The following is an 18,992-nucleotide window of genomic DNA, read 5'->3' on the forward strand; positions in this document are numbered from 1 at the left end:
TATTATTAATATTAGAACATATGTTAGATTTTCAAAAGCAACTGTCCTTCCTCAGACATTGTACCCCACCAAAACAATTATTTAGGACTTCTTTGGTGTCAGAGTAGATAAGAATCTGTCTGCCAACGCAGGACACACGGGTTCAATCCCTGGTCTGGGAAGATTCCGCGTGCCACACAGCAGCTAAGCCTGCGCACCACAGCTGCTGAGCTGGAGCACCTGGAGCCCGTGCTCCCTGACACAAGAAGCCACCACAATGAGAAGCCTGTGCATTGCAACTAGGGAGTAGCCCTGGCTCACCACAACCAGAGAAAGCCTATGCACAACAGTGAAGACCCAGCAGAGCCAAAAATAAACAAACAACAACAAAAAAACTACTTAAAACTTCCTGACCACACATTTAATTTTACTTGTTTATAGCTTTTGCTATGCCTTTTGCCTAAAATGCCCTATATCTCTTTCACTTACAACCTGTATTGGGTTGGCCACAAAGTTTTTTTTTGTGTGTGGTTTTTCCATAAGATCTTACAGAAAAACCTAAAGGATTTGGTCCACCCAGTATTTGTTCCCCAAAATCTTGCTCAGGTGCTAGCATCTCTAAAATGCTTCTTCTAACCTGCCTGTTTAATCGTTTCCTCCTCTGCAATATTTCTGTACTCTATATTTACTTTTATTACTGGACAGATTTAATTAAAATTATGTTTATTGTGCCCAGCTCTTTATAATCCTGATTTCAATATCCTGAAAGGCAAGGGCCTCTTTTTTCCATCCCCAACAAAAATCACAGGACCTGGCACACAAAAGATACGTTTATTGAATTTGTTTTTTTAAAAAATATTTACATTCCCCATGTACACAGCTATCTACACATTCAAAGACCTGCTCTAAAATAGAATGCAGCAAAATGCAAAGTGCACTAGAGATAATCCTCAATTCCCAAAATGCAAATGTGAGTTAATAGTGGTTATTAGCAGTTCAAAGTTGCTTCATTGTTAAGTGGCATTCTACTAACTCATCATCACCACAACTAATTTCGTTTAAAAGGTATATTTATTTAGGAAACAGAACTGGTTTTAAAGCGTTAATTTAAAAGAACTAGAATACACCAGGAGCTTAAGTAAATACGTTTTTTAAATGAATAGCCTAAACTGCAAGAAGCAGGTTTTATAAATGGTTTTATAAATGGCTGAGCCTCTTGGGTTCCCCTACCAAAGTTCTGAGAAAAAGTGCCACTATGGTATCATTCTCGACTATGATCATTCTAGGGTCAAGAAAGATGGTAGCAGTAGCCATCCTTCAGTCCAGGGAACCATAATTAGGGCACTTCAAAACATATATGTTTAAGCTCCTCTATCAAGAAAGATATCCCTTTTTACAAAAACGATAGTGATCTTCCACTAACATAACCAACCAGTAAGCCTGGTGAAAAACGAAATGCATACAGTGTGGTCTCACTGAAAAGTAGCTTAGATTTTAAAAAACAAAAGCCATAAAATGAAATGGCACTGAGTATGAGTGACTTAATATCTGGTGAAAATTTTGTATTGTATTTTTTCCATGTTCTGTTCCTCAAATAACGCCAACTACACAATATCTTTCACTTTGGCGTCTTATAAACTAAGGTTCACAACCAGTAAGTGCCAGGAACATACCCAAACTTTGTTCTCAACGAACTTAATACAAACATTTTTTTTCCTTCATAGTTCAATACTGTCTCCCGTCTCTAACCTGCAGCATCTAATTTCTGTGGATTGAAAAAGCTAAGCAAAAAGTACAAGCAGGTACCGACTGAGGAACTAAAGAATTCTCCCATGAATAAAGCACACGTATTTTCATTAGTCCCAATGATCTCTTCCTGCTCAACTTCTGAATTCTTCACTCTTTATAGAGTGAAGCCACCTGATTGATGTCTTATAGCTAAGTTTGTTGTTACCAATTATGACATCATCTTCCGTTAATCAGGATCTGACTAATGTGAGCTTATGTGTTATAAACTTGTTGAGAAAAAAAAAATCTGTATTATTTTTAATTGCCACGAAGTTTAATATTCTTATAGCTGGCAAGTCAAATTTATTAAACCGACGATTCAGGTTACACTTACAAGCACGTTTACTATGTAAAGAAGCAGACAATAATGAAAAGTGTAGAGAACATTTCAGTGGCTGTCCAGTAGAGGAAAGACTATTTTTCTCATTAGTGCTTCTAATGAAAGCCATAGCACTTACTCAATTGGAGACTCCAGGTAAAGTTAAAAATGAAAAATCTAAAAGAAGTTGGAGAGAAAACACAATTTAATAAGCCATTTACTGTTCAATATCGACCAAGATCCCTAAGTGTTAGAAATGACAAAATTTCTGGAAGACTGCTTATTACAAACAATAACTGCAAAAAAAAAAAAAATTCAAAACCCTTCTCTTTTTTCAATAGCTAGCGGGAGAAGGAGGAGCACTTTATTCAATAAGTAATTTACTATACCTCATGCATGAACGAAAGCCAAATTTCACCCATAGGCTGTTAACCGATGCTCCCAAAGTTACTCGCGCAAAGTACAAACGAGAAAGAAACAGGGCTGGGAGAGACCGAACTCTGGCAAAGAAGCGGTTTCAAAACCTGCAACGGAGAAAAACAGCGAGTCGGGTCGTTGCTCCAGAAATTTCCGAGCGCCTGGCTTCCCGGGAGGGAGAGCGATGCCCGCGGCGGGGAGGGGGCGGCGGCACCTGTCACTCGGCGGCCCCGCGACCGCGGTCGCCCCCTGGCCGGGCCCCCGCGGGGTCTCGGGAGGCGCAGGCACCGCCGGTGCGCCCGGGCCTGGGGTCGGCGCGGGTCTCTCTCCGCCGCCCCCGAGCTGGGCGCCGAGGGCCTTCCTGAGGAGCGGCCCTCCCGCGCACTCTGCCCAGTGGCTCCGGCCAGCGGGGCCCGTCGCCTCAGGCCGAGTCCCCAACGGCCGAGCCGGGGCGCCCGGAGCGGCGCGGCCGGGCCGCCACCACTGCCTCAGGGGCGCCGAAGCTGACCCCCCACGAGGCGGCCCGCCCTCCGCGTACTCACCGGGCCTCTCCGGCCGCCGGCTCGGTCCTCCTCTCCCTCCTCCCCCCGCCGCCGCCGCTCCGCGGCTCCCGGGGCGGCCGCACTGGGCGTTGGGACTGCGCTGGGTCAAGTGTCGGGGGCAGGGGCGGGCTCGCACGGGGCAGGGGTCGCGCGGCGGCCCCGCGAGCGGGCGCCGAGCACTAACGGGCCCCGGGGAGTCGCGCCGGGCGGACGGCAGCGGGGAGCGCGGCTGCGGGCCGCGGAGAGGGGCGGAGAGAGCGCGGCCGCGAGCCGAGGGCGGGAGGGAAGTCCCGGCTGAGGGGGCGGCGTGAGAGCCGCGGGGCGGAGCGGGGGAGGGGCCTGGCGCGCCCGCCGCCGCGCGCTGGGGTTTGTTTATTTTCTCGGTTGGTTGCGGCGCTAGCGCGTGGGTAGAGGTTCGCCGGTGACGTGAGCGCCCAGAGTTGGGGGAAAGGACCAGAACCACCTGCTGGAGAAGGGGAGCTACGGGGGCCGGGCAGGGTCCAAACGTCTCACGTAGGCGGCGGCGCAGCGGTCTTCTGGGTTACCGGGAAGGGGAGAGCTTTCCCGGAGTGAGTGGGAGGGGGGAGGTCTCCCGAGAGAATAGGACTCCAGGCCATACCCCCGCAGGTCGGCGGCTTCACCTGCATCGCGGAGAACAGAGAGCCCTGCCGTGGAAGGAGGCCTGGGGAACATGGGGGCCCGAATTCCCAGCCGTTCTGGGGCCCGACCTCCGGTCGGTTAAGTAGGAATGGTCCTGCAAACAGGATTTGAATGAAAGGCTGCATCAGCTCTCTGCAAGGAAAATAACGAACATGGATTAGTTCGTTCTCTGTAGAGTTATCTCCCTTTGTGTTCCATCAAGTAGTAGGATTCCCGTTGTCCAAGCCAAGTTAAGCGACTTAGCCAAAGCCTCACGTCTAATAAATGGCAGAGCAGGAACCCAACTGTCCTGACTTCGTATTCTCTGCTGCTTACCGTTGCACACGTTATCTTCCTAAATCACTTTGATTTCAACTAATAGCAGACGCCCCCTTAGGTAAGACGCTGCGGGGTTACAGAGGGAAGTTGAAGATGTTATCCTTGCCTTTAGAATAAGGGATAAAATCGTTATAATAAAAGATAAATCATGATAGGTGCCACGAGAAAAATACAGAGTACTGCAGAATATCAGGGAACTGCTCAGACCTGTCTGGGAACGAGGAAAGAAAGGCAGTAAGGAGGAAAAGGCATTTGGGATTGACCTTGAAGGAGATAGGGATGGTTTTACAACAAGAAGAGATAACATGAGAACATATGTGAAGGTGAATCAGTGAAAGTCGTGTTAGGGAAAAGCAAATGGTAACATTCTAGGGCATGTTGAGAAGTGGCAGACAGCGAGGAGAATGGGGCCTGGAATGCTAAGTGGAAGAATTTGTATTTAAACATAACTTAGTTTTCGTGGTTTAAAAGATTGGAGGTTTACAACAGGGACCTAGTGTGTAGCACATGAAACTCTACTTAATGTTATGTGACAGCCTGGAGGGGAGCGGGGTTTGGGAAAAAGTGGATACACGTATATATATGGCTGAATCCCTTCCTCGTTCACCTGAAAGTATCACAACATTGTTAATTGGCTATACCCCAATACAAAAGAAGTTAAAAATAAATAAAAGATTGGAGGTTTAAAAGCTTTGATTTGCTTTGCTTTCACCTCTCTGTAACTGGATACAGAAATTAGAGGTGGGACAATGGTCAGATAAACTTGGAATAGGCCAGGTAAAAGGTATTGATAAATCTGGACTAAAAGGTAAAGGCAGGAGAAATTTTTAAAAGAGCTTGGCTAAAAGGTAATGTGGAAGCAGAATCTACAGAATTTGGTAATTGATTCATTGGTTTTCCAGTAAGAGGGGATAGCATAACATGCATGAACGAGAAAGAGAAAAATAAAAGGTATTGGAGGGTTTGAGTTTGGAGATAATTATAGAAGATAGAAAAAAAGAAAAAAGACAATTATCAGTAGGAACAGGAACTACTTTTTGAGAGATCAGTTTAGACTTGGACATTTAAAGGTCTGAAAAGTTGAGTCAGTCAAATAGAGGTAGACAACTAAGAAGTTAGATGTAATTTTTTGAAGTAAGGGAAAGAGGGTTGAACTAGAAGATAGTTTGGGAAGTTCAGCCTAGCAGTGATAACACTGTGAGAGAAGAGAACAAAGGACAGAATCTTGGAGAACATCATCTTTAGAACCTTGTGGTCAATGGCCCAGCAGCACTGGCATCACCAGGAGGTTTGTTGGAAAGGTGGAATCTCAGACCTGCTGAATCGGGTCTTTGATTTAACAAGAACCCCGAGTGATTATATCACCTTGAAGTTTAAGAAGCTCAAACCTGGACGAGAAAAGCCAACAAATAAAGAAGGGATTTCATCTAGATAGAGAAGTCAACAAAGAAAGAGAGGAGGAAGTGGGAGGAGAACCAGAGTAACAGAATCACCAAAGCAAGATACATTGGAGTTTCACAAAGACAGGGGCAGGAAGAAGTGTTGATCACAACATCCAAAACCACAGAGGTGAAAAGAAGCACCAGGAAAGAAGGTATGTTTGAATTTGTGATTAGGTGATGTAGTCATTATGACCATGTTGTTCTGAAAGCTTGGACACCGCCCCTTTGGGAACAGCCTGGAAATATAATCCCTCCAGTCTCCATATGTATGGGACATCCTGAAGTAGGCTTGTGGATTTGATAGCGAGACAAAGCAGACATTCTTTTCTAGTTGCTTCTATTTTCTCAGTGAAATAAGAAACAACATCATTTTAGGAGACTGCTATTTGTCCATCACAGTGTATGCTCTCATTCTTCCTGGGCACAGAGACTTTTTTTCTCAGGCTTTCTTTCAGTTGGGTATGGTCAAATGTGAAGTTATTGCTACTGGAATGTGAGCAAAGATGATGTGGGCTACTTCCAGGCCACTATGCCTCCTTCATTCGTTTTTTCCTTCCTGCCAGCTAGATTATGCAGATGACTACAAGACCCTGGGATTGGCAGTAAGAAAGAAGGTGTAGAGATGAAGAAGAGTTGCCCATTGACCTGGAATACCCACTCTGGATTATTATTTGAGCAAGATACAAATTTCTATTGAGTGGGAGCTATAACATTTTTGTTTGTTACAGCAGTTTAGCATATTCTGGTTCGTATAGTTATTAACTGAAAGTAGGGAGAGGGGTTAGTGGGGAGAGGGAGAGGAAGAGAGGTGAAATACTAGTCTGTAAGTGTGGGAGAGGGAATTGAGAGAAGCACGGTAAGGTTTCCAGGCACTACTAAGGGCCCACATGAATCTGTAATGAGATCAGTCAGTATAGTGAGGGCTTCCCTGGTGACTTAGACAGTAAAGAATCTGCCTATAGTGCAGGAGACCCAGGGTTGATCCCTGGGTCAGGAAGATACCCTGGAGAAGGGAATGGCTACCAATCCAGTATTCTTGCTTGGAGAATTCCATGGACAAAGGAGCCTGGTAGGCTACAGTCATGAAATAAGCAGTATGATTGCACATTTTTCTCCAGCCAGATTTGGTTGCTCATGTGTAGGCACTGACTAGGCAGTCCGATTGCCCAGGCCTGAGATTTGGTCAGACAAGTATGATGGGGAGAAATGGGCAAAGGGTAGTTGAAGGTAGATGCAAAAGAGGCATTCCAATTTCAGACATGGTAAGAAGGAAGGATTTGGGAGGGAAAGGTGGAGAACTGAGAGCGATGGGGAACTGTGAAAAGGTGGGAGAGTGAGTGGAATGTATTTCTCATCAGGTTGAAGAATTGCTGGAGTTTAGGTACCATAGAGAATGACCTGAAAAAAGAAGAGATGGGTTGGAGAGTAGTTAGCTTGAAATTAAAATTAGAAGTAATGACAAGGTATAGGGAATGACCGTAAAAGTGGGTACCTGAGATAGCAGAGGGCAAAGATCATTCCAAGAGAGGTCAAGGAATTGAGAGGCAGTAAGGATTTCAAAGATATATCTATATATTGCAAACAATTATCTGCAGAAGTGACAATGGAGTTGGAGTATGAGTAGCCTTGGAGAGAGTGCTAGTGAACCTTGTTCAAAAATCTACAAGGAATGAAGAGCTGAATTCTCTGAGTTAGGGTGTTCAAGGCCATCAGTGCTTTAAGATATTAAACTCTGGCAGTTATGTTTCGTTTACCCAAGCGTTTTAGTGTTGTGTTACTAATGTGGGATTTGTAATTGCTTCTCTTTGACCCCTCAGATTACAGACGGTAACTGCTTTCTTTAAGAGGAAAGGCCCATCTGTCTGTATTATAAAATAAACACATGCCAGGATTCCCAGTTTAAATGACTCTGCTTTAGAATTTGTCATAAATTACTCTCTTCTACCTCCAACATGTATCTTCAAATAGACACTTCAAAAGTGATGCTAGCCTTGCCACAACAAATAATGTGCTGTCTATGAGAAAAACCTCAGCTATAGCTTAAGTTACTAATAAGTATGGATTGACCAGAGACCTGACAAGTTGAAAATAAGATTTCCTGTAGTTTAGAAATGATGTACCACATTATATAGCATAGGTGCTCTGGAGTCAGACTGCTAGGCGTTGAATCACAGAATCCATCTCAGGGTTATTGTGAAGATAAAATATTAATATATATATATATATATATATAATACAAATAAGCATTTAAAAGACGGTTTAGGGATTTCCCTGGTGGTCTAGTGGTTAAGACTTCATGCTTCCAATGCAGGGGGCACAGATGTGACCCCTGATTAGGGAACTAGGATCCTGCATGCTGTACACACAGCCAAAAAAAATTTTTTTAAAGGACCATTTAGCACATATTAAGCATTCAATAAAATTTAGGTGTTTTATTATACTTATATCTAAGTCTTATAGAACTGCCTATAGTCATACTTGGACTTTTCTTACTTAGAAAAGATGTTCATTACATCTATGATGTTAATGGTAAGGAGACTTCTGGTTAAACGTGGTTCATTATCACACATTTTTCTTTTCTCACTACAGATACCTCATTATAATGAAAGAGAAGGGATTTTATTTTTTTTAAGAGAAGGGATTTTTAAAAAGGTATAAACCCATAAAGACAAAGCAAACAGGAAAAGAGATCCCTGCTGAAGAAGGATGTCAACAAACTTAGGAACATGGAAACAGATGGATGAGTGATAACTAGTTTACCCAAACTGAGAAATTTAGTACCTAAGCTTTTGGGAGGGGTTTGAGCCAGCCAAGGTGAACCTTTTCACATCCCAGACCCTGGAAAGGCTCTGAAACTAGAGCTGCCCCCACCTCTGAAAGCAGTAGACTGGACCTGAAAATGAGAATATATTATGAGTTTTGTATTATGTATTATTGTGAAGAACAGTGGGATCCTTCTTACCCCCAGTCCCTATATCCACTCCCTGCTGCCTTAACTCTGCATTCAGGAAGTTTGCTTTCTGGAGGGTTTGACTCAGAACTCCTCTGGATACCAGGCAGAGCTGAGGGCAGGAGTGACTCACGCCTTAGAAAAGCAGAATTAAATGAAGTTGTGCATATTGAATTAGGAGACATATTCCCATCACCCCACCCCCACCAGTTTCTTTTCCAAATTCAGATTCATGCTGTGATACTGTCAGGGAATTAGAAGCTTCCTCTGGGTGGAGAACCAACAGGTCACAAGAAAAGGCACACAAATACTGATAATTGAGAATGGAGAATGTGGCTCTTCACCTCTTTACAGTGAAGCCCGACAGTAGACAAGTCTTAGTCCCACCCGCAGAGACTTTCATCAACTTTTAATCATCTCATTCTTAAACATGGGTGGAGTCAAGGGTCTCCAGCTATTTGAAGACACCTCTTTACATGAAAGAGCCTGAAATGAACAAACAGGAGAAAGAAAGAAAAATAGAAAAAGGCAGAGAGAGAGGCAGAGAACAAAGGAAAGAAGAAAAAAGAAAAGAAAGGAAATAGAACCAATGCAGGGAGCAGAAAAAGATGTCAAAGCAAAAATTTTCCTTGCGTGTGCTCAGGAATCTACTAGAGAGAGGTGTGTGCCAAGTTGCTTCAGTCATGTCCCACTCTTTGTGACCCTATGGACTGTACTCCTCTGTCCGTGGAATTCTCCAGCCAAGAATATTGGAATGGGTTGCCTTGCCCTCCTCTAGGGGACCTTCCCAGCACAAGGATCAAACCCGCATCTCTTATGTCCCCTGCATTGGCGGTAGGGTTCTTTACCACTAGCACCACCTGGGAAGCCCCACGGAGAGGTACCTCATCAAAATAAGGGCATAAACCAAGAAAACCTACCTGGTTTTCCTCTTAACCAGGAGCACCAGCAAAGGAGAAAGCAGGGAGAATTCCTGAGATAAAGGTGAAGGGAAGTTCGAGGATGACAACTGTGGAGCCAACCTGGAGCCAAACCATCTGCTCTGACACAGAGAATGGAGGGCTCCAGGAGGGATGTCTCCAAGAGAAAAAAACAAAGCAGTGGCAACCGAAGCCCCCCACACACCATGATCAGTTTCCTAACGTGTTTGAACCTTATGTTTCACAGCTCTGGTGGAACATAGATGAAATGGTGATACATCTAGAGAAAACTAAGCAACCCAGGAAAGAAGGGACTATAAATTCCAGAGGAAAAAAAAACAAGTGTGGTGGACCGTATGACTGTTTGAGAATACCTGATGTTACTTCCCTGGAGGAGAATTATACTTCCCTACCCACTGATGTCAGACCTGGCAGTGTGAATTATGGTAACTAAGGAAATAGGATCACAGGTGAATATGTCACTTTGGGGCAGAAGCATTAGAGCCCTGTCTCTTAGCCTGCCACAAGGTAGACACGTGTTAGAGGCTGTCTCTGGCCGTCAGAGTCCCAGGTGCTGACACTCTAGCGTGAACTGCAACTGGCCTGCTGCTGACGTGCAGTGTACATGAGAAGTTACCCTTTATTGTTGTAGGCCACCGAGGTTTTTGTGGTAGTTTGTTAATGCAGCATTACTAACCTGTCTTGACTGACAGAACATGGGATGCGGTGGACAATGTATAAAATAGGGGTTAAACCTATACAGTAAACACTGAACAATATGATATATGTATACTGGGAAATTAGGAAAATGGCATAAAATGGCTAAAATGGAACAACTAAGACATGGCAGTGGAAGGATGCTCTTTAGAAACATGGAGTTAAATAGCAGGACAGCAGTCTCCTTTGGGAAGCGGGCATCAGAGTGATGGCCAATGAAACAGGGCCTTCTGTTTCTTGTATGAACCTTGTAATTATATGACTCAAACCGTATCACTGTCACATTGAAAAAATTAAAATTACATTTCTTTAAGAAAAAATTAATGCCAAGCAAGAAGAGGGAAAGGTTGTAGTTTTATTGTTTTTAATTCAGTTAGTTTAATTGTCTGATCATGAATCATCCCACAGTAATATTAAGATTGTGAGTAGAACTACTCCTGATTAATACTTTTAAAAAATACCTTTTCCAGGAGAATTAAATAAATCAAAGCACTAAAGGCTAAACTTTCTCATTCCACCTTCACACTGCCCGCTACAAAACTGAAATGTTAATACGGCTTTGATAGTATTTTGACTCAGCTACCTTTTTCCCTTGCCCTTACTGTGGTGTTATTTATAGTGTACTATTTATATGAAGTCAAATGTCACTAACTTGAAAAATGACCTACATGAATATGGAATTGTGTCATGAAAGGCTATTTTATACTTCAAATATAATTTTTAAAATACCCTCTCTCACACTAGACCCCCCAAAAATGTATTTTCCTCAGGAGCTTTGCTTGGAATCAATGTAATATATAAATATAGACATAGATATCACCTATTAGTTATTTGCAAATAATTAGTTCTACACTCACTGCAGATGGTGATTGCAGTCATGAAATTAAAAGATGCTTGCTCCTTGGAGGGAAAGTTATGACCAACCTAGACAGGATATTAAAAAGCAGAGATATTACTTTGCCAACAAAGGTCCATCTAGTCAAGGCTATGGTTTTTCCAGTAGTCATGGATGGATGTGAAAGTTGGACTATAAAGAAAGCTGAGTGCCAAGGAATTGATGCTTTTGAACTTTGGTGTTGGATAAGACTCTTGAGAGTCCCTTGGACTGCAAGGAGATCCAACCAGTCCATCCTAAAGGAGATCAGTCCTGGGTGTTCATTGGAGAGACTGACGTTGAAGCTGAATCTCCAATACTTTGGCCACCTCATGCGGAGAGCTGACTAATTGGAAAAGACTCTAATGCTGAGAAAGATTGAGGGCAGGAGGAGAAAGGGACGACAGAGGATGAGATGGTTGGATGGCATCACCGACACAATGGACATGGGTTTGGGTGGACTCCGGGAGTTAGTGATGGGACAGTGAGGCCTGGCGTGCTGTGGTTCATGGGGTTGCAAAGAGTCGGACATGACTGAGCAACTGAACTGAACTAAATGGGTTTTAAACTCTCTTCTGGTATTTTGTACATCATCTGTATTGTCTAAAGAAAAAAGATTTTGGGCAGCAAATTAAACCAGTCCAATTGCTGTGTAAATTGCACAGAATAAATGCAACAGGCTTTCCATAGCCTTTCAGTTCTTTGGTATGGTCCTTCAGTGATTTCAGCCACCTTCCTATCCTCAGCTCCAGCCATCTCTTACATCCAGTGCTAAATTCAGTCACTCAGCAGACCCTTATTTGGAGTCTCCAATATACTAGGACAATTACTTCTCTGCTTACAGTTCCCTGAGTATATGATCATGTCTTAGCCTTTGCAGTGAGGTTTCTTGGTCTAAAATGCTATTCCTCCTGTTCTTATACCTTCTAAAAGCCAACTTGTCCACATACAACAGGCAGCTTCTTAGGGACGCCTTCCCTTACCCTTGAAAGTTAAAAGCCCTTTGTCCATATTCCCATTGTGCCCTCTCTCTATATTTTTTTTACCAGAGCCATTATATTCTCCTTTAGATTGTGAACCCCATTAAAATAGAAACCTGGCCTTTAACTCTCTTGTATGTCACTACACAGTGTCATGCTCCTTTATGCATTCAAATGGTCAAAATGTTACTGTCTTTACTCAGCAGACTATGTGCCCCTTGGTGGATGGATTTGTGATTTATCAAACTATGTTTTCTTTGGGCTTCCCCAATGGCTCAGTGGTTAAAGAATCTGCTTGCAATGCAGGAGACACAGGAGACTCAGGTTTGATCCTTGAGTTTTCTTTAGCACTTAGCACTTAGCATAAGACCTAGAACATAGAAATCAGTTGAATAAATTAGCTTTCTCTGTATCACCATTAATCTTTACAATATATAGCACTGAGGAATAAATAGAACGTATCCTCATGATACAGAGAGACAAGGTGCTGAGGATTGTTCCTTTGGTGTTTTACTTAAATAGGAAAAATACATGTGAACGACCTGAGACTATAGACAGCAAAAGCCAAATTACCTGCCTGTGCTCTATGCTCTTACCACTCACTCCTCACCTAGCAATAAGAAAAACAGAAGTAGTACTTGAAGGAATAATCTTAAAATAATCAGTTAAAAAGTTATCATCAACAACAATAAGTTGGATTTCTGCTCATTAAGTCAGTTTATGGGTGAACATTACCTAAGTTCCTTGATTCATGTGTTTCTAACCCAAATTTACTATTTGCCACAAATTGTGATCAATATAGAAAAATTAGTCATATTTCTACACACTATCAATGAAAAATCTGAAATTGAAATAAAGAAAACAAGCCCACTTAAAATAGCATCAAAAAGAATAAAATATTTAGGAATAAATTTAGCCAAAGAAGGGTAAGACTTGCACACTGAAAACTACAAAACATGGTTGAAAGACACTGAAGAAGATCTAAATAAATGAAAGATAGACCATGTTTAGGGATTGGAAAACTTAATATTGTTAAGATCTCTCCACATATGGCAACTGATTCAATGTACTTCCTATCAAAATTACAATAGGACTTTTTTGCAGAAATGGATAAGCTGTCCCTAAATTTATGTTCAAACTCAAGGGACCCCCCAATAGCCAAAACAGTATTGAAAAAGAACAAAGCTGGTAGACTGACACTTCCCAAGTTCAAAATTTACTGCAAAGCTACAGTAAACAAGTGTGGCCTTGGCATAAGGACACAAACCAATGGAATAGAATCAAGAGTCCATCAACAAACTCAAACATGTATGGTCAACTGGTTTTTAACAAGGGTGCTAAGATAACTCAATAAATTAAAGACAGTTTTTTTCAATAAATGGTGCTGAGACAACTTGATATCCACATGCAAAAGAATGAAGTTGGACCTGGACCTCACACCGTATATAAAAATTAATTCAAAATGGACCCAAGGCATAAAGGTAATAACTAAAACAATAAAACTCTTAGAAGGAAAGATGAGTATAAATCTGTGTGATATTGAATTAGGCAGTGGTTTCTTAGATATGATAACTAAAGCACAAACCACCAAAAGAAGAAAATAAATAGAATTTCATCAAAAGAAAAAACTTCAGCAATGCAAAGGAGACCATCAAGGAAGTAAAAAGGCAACATAGAATTGGAGAAAATATTTTCAAGTCATATATGTGATAAGGGACTTACATCTAGAATATATAAAGAGCTCTTACAACACTGAAAACACAGCTCAATTTTAAATGGGCAAAGGGTTTGAATAGACATTTCTCCAAAGAACATAAACAAATGTCCAATCAACACATGAAAAAAAAATCATTATTCATTAGAAAAATGTAACTCAAAACCACAGTGAGATACCACTTCACATTCACTAGGATGGCTAAAATAAGAAGACAGACAATAACAAGTGTTGCTGAAAATGGAAAAACTGGAACCCACTGTAACTGCTGGTGGGAATGTAAAATGGTGCAGTTGCTGTGGAAAACAGTTTTTCAGTCTCTTCAAAAGGTAAACATAGAATTACCACATGAATCAGAAATTCCACTCTTAAGCATATAACCAAGAGAACTGAAAACATACTCACATAAAAACTTGTATACAGATGTTTATAGCATTCCATAGCATGTTATTCATAATAGCAAAAAGAAACAATACAAATGTCCATCGACGCGTGAATGGCTAAACATAGTTGTGGTATATCCACACAATGGATTACTATTCAGTCACAAAAAAGAATGAAACACTGTTTTAGGCTACATGAATGAATCTTGAAAACACCCTAAGGAAAGAAGTCATATGCTAAAGGATACATGAAATGTCAAAAATAGGCAATTCCACAGAGAGAAAGAGGTTAGTGGTTGCCAGGGGATGGTGGTTATTCAGTCGCTCATTCGTCTCTGACTCTTCGTGACCCATGAACTGCAGCACATCAGGCTTCCGTATTCTTCACTGTCTCCCTGAGTTTGCTCAAACTCATGTGCATTGAGTCAGTGATGCCATCCAACCATCTCATCCTCTGTCACCCCCTTCTCCTGCCCTCAATCTTTCCCAGAATCAGGGTGGGGAAAAACAGAAATTAGAGCTGATTGCTAATAGATACACTTTCTTCTGGGCATGATGAAAATGTTCTGGAATTAGTAAGGATGCACAACATAGTGAATATGCTAAAAATTACTTAATTATGTACTTTAAAATAGTAAATTTTATGTTACACAAATTACATATCTATTTTAAAATTTTTAAGTGAAATGTGATCCTGAATTTGAAATAAGTCCTAAGCAACTGTAGAGATCAAAGACTAGATCTAGAACAGTTCCTGTTTATGAAAGGACAAAATGGCTCAGCAAAATCAGTCAGTGTGCTGCCCCTCCCACAAAAACTGGCTAGATGTGATTTTTGTTCAGATGCAGTTTATGATACTTGCCCCTTTTGAGCATGCATGAATTAGGTCAATTGAAAAGCAACCTTTAAATCAGTGAGCTTACATCTAGTTTTCACAACTTTGTGTGTTTGCCTAACTCAGAAACAATTTCCATATTAAAAAAAAAAAAATCGTCCTTGATTCTGTTCCCTTACTCTGCTTTGTTTCCTCCACAGAATGTTGTCACCAGAATGTAACTACCTTGAGTGATAGAACTTTTAGTTCCCAGTTCTATCCTCAATAATAAAAGGTTAATAGAAAACATACAGCAGGGAAAATGCTTATAAATTAAATATCTACAGAAAATTTCCCTCTGTTGTCTGTAGATGCTTTTGTGATGTTTTCAGAATATGAGTCACTTTATCAGCTCACCCACCCTTTGAGAAAGGCATAGATTCTTCCCTAACATGAGAACTAAACCCTGGGGTACTGTCCTGGTTCTGAAGGGTGTTTTGGTTTGCTATAGCCTGGTGCAAGAGAGTAGGACACAGCTGAGCGACTAAGCACAAGCCTGGCCAATTAAAGTCACATATTCAGGTCCTTACATCTTGTTTCCCTTCTCAGTGACTAGTGAGATGTAGTAATAATCTTTGTAATAGATTTTTTTGTAATAAACCTTACTAAGAGGACCTCAGTACCCACTGAAGGTAACTCTTTCAGGAAAAGCATATGTTAGTATTCTTCCCCTCTGATTTATTTGTTCACAATCCACTGGAATACTTCTGATTGTAGGTTCCATTACTCTTAAAGTCTTGGCCTTCTCTTTGACTACTTGGCTGCACAGGTTATGGGTGCTTTGATCAAATTAGAGACAAAATATTCCTTAACATTGGCACAGATACTTGCAAACGAAGGGAAATGAACTTTCCTCAGGATATTAACAGAGAAGTTCACCATTGGTAATGTCAGATTTAATTTTAATATACTTCTTGTATATAGTAGTTAAGAGTATCAGTCCCTCAAAAGCCTGACTTTGCTGTTAATTTGATCACATACTTATTCACGTACCAAAAAATTAACTTCTTCAGTTTCCCAGAGTGAAAAATTGAGCTTAAAATATTTACCAAATGGAAGGCAGACTTTTCAGCTTAAGGAAGTTATTTTCTAGCCAGAGAGATCATCAATAACTCAAAAATGTAATTGTTACTAAAGAAATAAGTAACAAATAGCCCAAAACTGGTGGCTAAAAACCCAGAAAAAAAAAACATATTTTTTGGTCATAAATCAAAGAAATAGTCATGAACTACTTCTTGTGCTGTGCTTAGTCGCTCAGTTGTGTCCGATTCTTTGCGACCCCATGAACTGTAGCCTGTCAGGATCCTCTGTCCATGGGGATTCTCTAGTCAAGAATACTGGAGTGGGTTGCCACGCCCTCCTCCAGGGGATCTTCTCAATTCAGGGATTGAACCCAGGTCTCCCACATTGCAGGTGGATTCTTTACTGTCTGAGCTACCAGGGGAGCCCATAAGAACTACTTCTTAGGCCTATAAAAATAGACAGCCAAATCTTTAAAATATTTTCTTGTGAGAATAGAATTCACACGAAATTTTCCACAGAATAGTTACTTCTGCTATTGCTAACATATATAATTAAACCTCTGAGAGTTTAAAATATTTAATATAAACAACCACATTTGTCCTAAAGTTATTCCATTTTGATAGTCAGCTCTATGGAAAACCTAATAATTATACCATAAACATATATGCTTTAGTCTTCAAAGGGCTTTTATATATTTAATTGATAAAGCAACAGGCTATTTACATATAGTAAAAATAGTAGTTTTGCTCCCCATTTATTAAATAGAGTTGCATTTGAAAAAAAAAAGATTTTGATTTTAAATGTAAGGAGCGACTCATAAATTGCTTTTTCTAAAAAAAAAAAAAAGTCTATTTGGTGCTTTAGAAAATATATTTATTTAATGTACTCCATTAATAAGATTATAACCTGTATCACTCTGATCGTGTTCTGGTCATCTTACAGCCAAGGGACTCCCAGTGCTGGCTGGGAAAATGTTCTGTAAAACAGGCTTAGTCTAGTCCCAGGGTTCTAATGGAACAATTCAAATGCTGCCTAATCTTACAATTTTAATACTTATAAATTACCAAAATTATCAGTCAGCTGAGTTCAGATTAATTCCTCACTCCTTTTCTGGGTGGATACTGCAGTGATACACCACTGCAGGCCACAAACAAAAATAAGTTCAGTCTCTCAAGGAAGGCTAATAGCTGATGGTTTGTAATCACGAATGGAAGCCTTTTTTTCAGTAGAAAATTTAGGGATATTTTAGCAGAGAAAAATTAAGCAAAATGGTTAAGTATTGTTTTATGAAGATGAATTCTGTAAATTCTGCCTCCAGTGCTTGCTTTGGGATACTATTTGTGGTTCTTTGGTGGTAATCATCTAAGTCCTAGTCTTCAGTTTGTTATGGCTGACAAAATTTATCCAAAATAATGTTTCTTATAATTCTCTATTGAATGGCTCCACAATTTCCATTCAGATTCTGGCTAGAGTGTCTTTTCACATAATCCTGAATAAACAGTATTCATAAGAAGAGGAATTGGTGTAAAAACCGGGATGTGTCTATTTTCAAATGGCAAATTCAGTACCAACTTGAGTATTCTTCAGGGTTTATTTAGAGATAGCCCATGATTGAAGTTAAAAATTTGTGTTGTTGCAAGAGAGATAAAATATATTCTCTCAAAATATTTCTGAAAATTCCTTGCTGGCCTATGGAATGCTTTAAAATAAAGCTCTTTTTTCTCCTGTTTTTATCAGAGCTTTTTGAATCCTGGAACTCTGTGGGGAGTGAGGGGTAAGTAAGCTATAATTTACCTATATTTTGTTGTTACTTGGGGTAAGGTTCAAAAAGTGGTTCTTTTTTTTTTTTGGGGCTACGCTGAAAGGCTTGAGAGATCTTAGTTCCTTGACTAGGGATCAAATCCAGGTCCTTGGCAGTGAGAGCATGGAGTCCTAACCACTGGACTGCCAGGGAATTCCCAAGAAGTATTTCTTTTAAGATATCTCTCAAATCAAATAATTTTGCACAATATTTACCACTTTGGACTTGAGAAATCATATTTTGCTTTCCCTGGTGGCTCAGTGGTAAAAGAATCTGCCTGCAATGCAGGAGATGCAAGTTCTATCCTTGGGTTGGGAAGATCTGCTGGAGAAAGAAATGGCAATCCACTCCAGTATTTTTGCCTGGGAAATCCCATGGACAGAGGAGCCTGGAGGGCTGTAGTCCATAGGATCACAAGAGTGGGACATGACTTAGTGACTAAACAACATATACTGTAATAAGCTTGAAAACACAATAATACAGTGTGCAAGTATTATTTCACTTCATTGATATATTACTTTTGTTCTGCTTTAATCACAAGTATTTTTAAATGTTTAGTTTTCTAGTCTTCTGTTGTGAATGGTTTTGTTCCTTGGGCATATAAGGATCTTGCTCATTATAACAAAGTGTGAGATTGTTGTATTTTTCTCTTCAGGTAGTACAGAGGTAACTCAGTAGTAGTGTGTTGTATAATAATTTACTAACAGAAACCAATACCTAAATCTAAGTCAATATATTTGGGTTCAATTAAATTACACTGCTAGCATTTCAAATAGTGGCTATTCTTTGGGATTCTGTTATTGGCTATTCTGTTGATGCACCGTGGAAATTCCTAGGAAAAGACATATTAAAAAGGGACAAGTAAGAACTATGTAAAATATCAAAAGCCAATACTAAATATCAAGTTTTGCCGAGCTTTCTTTTTATAATTTCTCGTTCTAATTACTGCCACATTGGGGTACTGTTGGGGTCAAAATGGAAATAGCATTATAAAAGTCAAACACTACTCCAGTATGTGGTGTCATGCATGCTCTGCATTCCAAAGCAAGGAATGGAAGTAGGCACCCCTGTTGCAAGCACTGAGGGGTGCATTATTTGGAGAGAATTTAAAACCAATAAAACTTATTAAAAGTCAGTCTACTTTTTTATTATCAGCATCAGGGAAACAATGACAGCAATAAAATACTTCTCCCATTAGACTGATGCTCCCATACACACTCTTTGAACACTACTGCCCAGATGAGCTCAAAATACTGCATACCCAATGCATTTGAAGTATTTATCATGGAAG

The 18,992-nt window shown here is 40.6% G+C and overlaps 1 protein-coding gene and 1 long non-coding RNA gene across 5 annotated transcripts in view; one reads left to right on the top strand and one right to left on the bottom strand.

Annotated features, from left to right (window-relative positions):
* GKAP1 (G kinase anchoring protein 1) overlaps window positions 1-3,355 on the bottom strand; it is a 92,089-nt gene extending 88,734 nt beyond the window's left edge. For 2 of the 3 annotated variants that reach the window (XM_010808113.4, XM_010808114.4), the window contains exons 1-2: window positions 3,046-3,306; window positions 2,476-2,610 (exon numbers count right to left, since the gene is read on the bottom strand). The gene's annotated coding sequence lies outside the window, so the exon portion shown is untranslated. 3 annotated transcript variants of the gene reach the window in all.
* A 44-nt stretch (window positions 3,356-3,399) lies between these two features.
* Window positions 3,400-18,992, top strand: part of LOC112447826 (uncharacterized) — a 30,758-nt gene continuing 15,165 nt past the window's right edge. For both annotated transcript variants that reach the window (XR_003036087.2, XR_009495630.1), the window contains exons 1-2: window positions 3,400-5,617; window positions 17,638-17,674. This is a non-coding gene — a long non-coding RNA (uncharacterized lncRNA). The remainder of the gene's footprint in view (window positions 5,618-17,637; window positions 17,675-18,992) is intronic.

This window comes from Bos taurus, chromosome 8, assembly GCF_002263795.3.
Source record: "Bos taurus isolate L1 Dominette 01449 registration number 42190680 breed Hereford chromosome 8, ARS-UCD2.0, whole genome shotgun sequence".
Lineage (NCBI taxonomy): Eukaryota > Metazoa > Chordata > Mammalia > Artiodactyla > Bovidae > Bos > Bos taurus.